A 5000-nucleotide genomic window follows, 5' to 3' on the forward strand; every position below is an offset into this window, starting at 1 on the left:
GCTGTGAGCTTGTATATCTGCTATTTTTCAATAGTTAAAGCATAAAATAATTAAGGCCCCTCCACCTTGGGCCCTAGTAACTCAGTCCCACTTTTCCCCCCCTTGTGACGCCCCTGTGTGTGTGGGTGTGGTGTGTGTGTGTGTGTGTGTGTGTGTGTGTGTGTGTGTGTGTGTGTGTGTGTGTGTGTGTGTGTGTGTACGTTACCACAATGAGAAGGCATGAAACAAGAGAAGTCTTTTCAACAGTCACACATTTACTACAAACCACCTCAGTGTCTTTTTATATGGACCCAAAACAAGTGCTTGTGACTAAATAAGAATATCATATTAGAACCATTGCAACAGTGGTTCTCAATTATTTTCTTCTCAATTCAAAGGAGCTTTATTGGCAAGAGAAACCATACGTTTACATTGCCATAGCAAGTGTCAAAATAAAATGAAAACAGTTGAAAATGGGGAACGTAATAGATACAGTTGGGAGGGGGCACGGCATTGTGTAAACAGAGCTATCTTGCATTGTGTCAAAATTGTCAATTGGTTCTCACAGGATGGGGTCCGGGGACCCCCAGGGGTCATTGAGGGGGGGGGGGGGGGGGGGGGGGGTTTCAGGGGGTCCTCGGCAAACTGGGTTAATATAGCATCACACTCATTTAAAACACTTCATACATTTGTACGTTGGCTATTCAAATTCATCTACAAGCCCAATTATTTTTAAATGATAATAAAATATATATATAATATTGCATTTCCTGAGAAGTAATGGTGCTCTTTGGACACACAGGGTTTCCACCAGACAGTGACAGTGATGTATGCTGCGCTGCAGCTACTTATGCCCCATATGCTATCAATAAATATGCCATTTCCTACATACAGTACAGTACTTATAAAACTGGTAATGGAACCCTTGCTTATGTGTGCGTGCGTGCGTGTATACAGTGTGTGCGTGCGTGCGTGTATACAGTGTGTGTGTGCGTGCATACAGTGTGTGCGTGTATACAGTGTGTGTGTGTATACAGTGTGTGCGTGCGTGCGTGCATACAGTGTGTGCGTGTATACAGTGTGTGTGTGTGTGTGTGCATGCGTGGTCATTGTTATGCTCATATCACCCATCATTGCCCCTGAATGGGAGCAGTATATTTATTACAGCTCGTTCCTCTACAGACCACAAAACATAAACAACGCTGACCGGTTCCAGCCTGAGTCCCCCCCCGTTCGTGGGCGACTGCCAAGCGACCAGAGAAAAGAAAACGCCTCCCGTTTCTATAAATGGCCACGATGACGTGATTTCATCCCACAAAAACACTCTCTCTCGGGATAATCTCTTGTTATCTCTATGTCCATGTTTGGACGAGGGACCTTAGAAAGCATGAGTCCCTCGCTGCATGGGAGAAAGTTCTGGTTGCGGTGGCTTTAGGGGCGGCATAGCTGAATGGCTAGGGAGCCTGCCTGGGGAACCAGAGCCCCTGGTTGTCCATGGTTTGATTCCAGGCAAGGGTAGCAATGTTGATGTGTGTCCCTGAGCAAGACTATTTTATTTTTTAACACATCGGGTGCCCACGTGGTGTCTACGCGTCAATCTCTTTGATCTTTACGAGTGCCCAACGACACGTTTGACGCGTTGTACAGTAAACTATACTGTACTGTAGCTACTGCACTTGGCTACCGCGGTGATGAAACAACTCCATTTCCCAACATGCAGCGCGCAATTACGTCACCCGGACGTGCTGCGTGATATCTAAAGGTAACGGCATTACCGAAGGGAGCGCTCGTTTTATGGTTAGATGTCACAGTCATTGTCCACGACATTAAGTTATTGTCCACGACATTACAAGCGGCGCGAAGGCCAGCGGACCTTGGTCCTGCTCTTCGCCCCCGAGCGCCGCAGGCGCGAGTGGCCGCGAAGAGCGGGCCAGGGCCGCGCGGCCGGCGGAGCGCCGCGCGAGTTACGAAGCCGTGGTGAATGCAATCGTTATATTTATGCCCAGGCCGTAAGGCCTGGGCAAGCGCACGATAAACGCAACGTTTGGTGCACCTCGCGCGGTCCAAGTGACTACAACCGAGCGCTCCCTACGTCCGGTTCAGCCAATCACAGCGCGTCTTTTCCGGGACTTGCGGCAATGCCGTTACGTTTCAATATCACGCGGACGTGCTGTGTGGCTCGTTGACTTCCTGTTTACCGGCTGCACAAAAATGCTGTTTTCTCCGGATTCTCTTCCTTTTTTCATTTTTTTCTCAAAACGGCAGCCTCTTCTACATGCCGTAACACAAACACTGTGGCTTAGAAATGATAAAAAAACGGTCCTGACTGAAAGAAAAGATTTTCACGAAATAAACAGGACATACTCGGATTACATTTACTCGGATTACTTTTCTCCAAGTACTCTCGCCGGTAGGTAAAATGACGCGTTGCCATGGGCACCAGCAAATAAGACGTCAGAGATGACGTGGGCATCCGATGTGTTAATTATAATTTTTATCCCACGACTTTGTAACCCATTTTCACCCAGTGCCAATTGCCTATGTAATCCTGGGCTCTGCTATCCCTCTGCCGCGCCTGGGGAGACAACGGACTGACCTCAAAAGTATGTAATTATTATTATTATTATTAGAGAAAACGCCACGCTAGGAAGGCTGTACTTTTTTCAAGTTGAAAGGGCGTCGTCTACTTGGTTCTCTCACTGCAGCTCATTAAATTCCAAAGTCCTGAAGACAACTCGGTCGGTATAGTGGTTGGTTCAGAAAACCAATTTACTCTGCGTTGTTGTCTGAGAGATATTGGGACTAAAACAAGAGAAAAAGATTTAGGTCTCTCTATTGAGCCTGTCACCCAGGGTATTGCAGGACAGAGGTTCTCAACCTTTTCAGTCTGTGACCCCCAAAATAATCATATTTTAACTGGGGACCCCCCACCCTGACGAGCACTAAGAGTTGAGGCATTACATTTTGTATAAGACGGTTCTATTGTCAAAATAGCAGATCTACATGCTCACAACGCCTCGCAACGCGAGGCGTTGTGAGCATGCATGTAGATAGGCTATTTTCACAATTTCTGCCTCTAATATTTGACAATTTTGCCAATGTTTAATTTGTCATTTTAGAGGTATTAAAAAGTCCATAAATTGTAACTTTAGAAATGTGCATAATACCCTCTATACACTTAAACTTTATGTTGGTTTGTTTACCTTTGATTGATAAAACAATGTTGCACATTTAGTTAATCATCTGGGGACCCCCAAAATAATGTGGGACCCCCCCTGGCGGTCCCGACCCACAGGTTGAGAACCACTGCTATAAGAGATAACATTAATCGTTTGCATTTAATTGTCTTCCTCTTATCTGTTTAGCTGCAACTCAGTGTGTCGATAATGAGACACGTTTCAAGTGCAGTTCCTCCCACACTGGCAGTGTGTGTTTGCCCCCCTGATAAGCAGCCTGCCTGGGATCATACGCCCTCTAGAGGCGGAGGAGGTACCCGCAGGCATGTTGATGATGACCAGCACCTCAGTCAAACTCAAGTCTCTGGGAGTATTCACCACTTAAAAACTATATACTTTTAGTTGACCCGAGGTCCTCCATGGGGTCTGGACTTGGCCTGGACTTGGCAGCTGCCTTTACTCTCTCTACTGTACCAATAGCCTAACATGTAGTTTTCGATGTCCGTAGTCTAAAAATAACCGATCTACAAGCTTGTAGATCAGCCATTTTCAACAAAAGTTTTCCTATTAGGACAAGGCCAAAATAGCCACGCTAGGAGGGTTCATGTGGTTAAATGTTAAATGTTTGAGATACTGTAATAATCAACCTATCTCTCCCCTTAAACCAACTGTTTATGAGCGGTGCGAACAGCTCCTACGTTTCACTTTGTGTGCATCATCTCAAAAAGATGTCTGAGCACAGATCTCCATGTATGACATCACGGACACAACGGCCCATACAAGGAGATATGCATATGTATGTGTACAGATCAGTAGACCTTATTATTCTTTTTCAACAACAAGCCCGCTATTATCCGACGGCCGACGCTTCGCTACAACTCGCTACCCGACACGACAGTGTACCCACCAGCCATTCCACATCAGAGTTTCAGCAACACAAGCTTTCCAACACTATTAGGACTATGACATCTCGAGATACAGACATGCACACAGATTCATGGAACTTATAGATCATTTGTTATTTATCTAAACTCCTCAAAACTAAAGTTTGGAAACAATTATTTCTTCCCTTCAACAAAACCAATTGGTATCGTATTTTATATTGTTGTTATCGTTGATTAGTCACCTTTACAGTGATATAACTTGTAAGGATCTTGCAATCGTGGAAAGAACAACACAGCTAAACGTGTGTGTAGCCCCAAAAATATGCTGTTGGTATCCGCTTTCGTTTTTTGCCAGCACACAGCTGCTGACTGGCACCTGAGCACAAGTTCTTAGTTGAATTCAGCTTACCTTTAGAGTGGAGCCTGTAGAGAGTGACTATGGCTTGCTACGAGGCCTCGGCAACAACAGATAACCGAGCCAAGCACCAGCCGTGCTCAGCCAGCTACTCCTCCGACCGCCTGTTCAGCTCCTAACACCACTGGTAACACAACACCGCTACACCCTGATGCTAACAAGACGTCTCCTCCCTGACCTGCCTTCGTTCTCCCCGAGGAAACGACACAAACCCGCCTGAAGCTCACCAGAGCTCTGCGTGCTTGGTAGCAAAGGAACCAGTGATCTCGTTTGAAGGGCTACTGTATGTAACAGGGGAAGGAAGTGGTGTGGTAGGTGGCTATGGGGTGGGGGTGTCAAACGTTGTACACACACACAAATACTGCTGACAACGGGAGACAGCATGACATGAAAAGACTAATGTATTGTGAATGTTCAAAAAGTCATCCGAGAGGCAAGTAATGAAATAGATGGATTTTCCCATTTCTTTTCATCACTAGTGGCTCAATGGGGTTCAAGCCGACGGCACTCTGACAGTAATATAATTATGATTTTCCGGGTTTTAGT

At 45.9% G+C, this 5000-nt stretch overlaps 1 protein-coding gene across 1 annotated transcript in view; it reads right to left on the reverse strand.

Moving 5' to 3' along the window:
- tiam2a (TIAM Rac1 associated GEF 2a) overlaps window positions 1–5000 on the reverse strand; it is a 141594-nt gene that overhangs the window by 54711 nt on the left and 81883 nt on the right. The window lies entirely within an intron of this gene.

This window comes from Nannobrachium achirus (genome assembly GCF_963921795.1).
Source record: "Nannobrachium achirus genome assembly, chromosome: 20".
Taxonomy (NCBI): Eukaryota; Metazoa; Chordata; class Actinopteri; order Myctophiformes; family Myctophidae; genus Nannobrachium; species Nannobrachium achirus.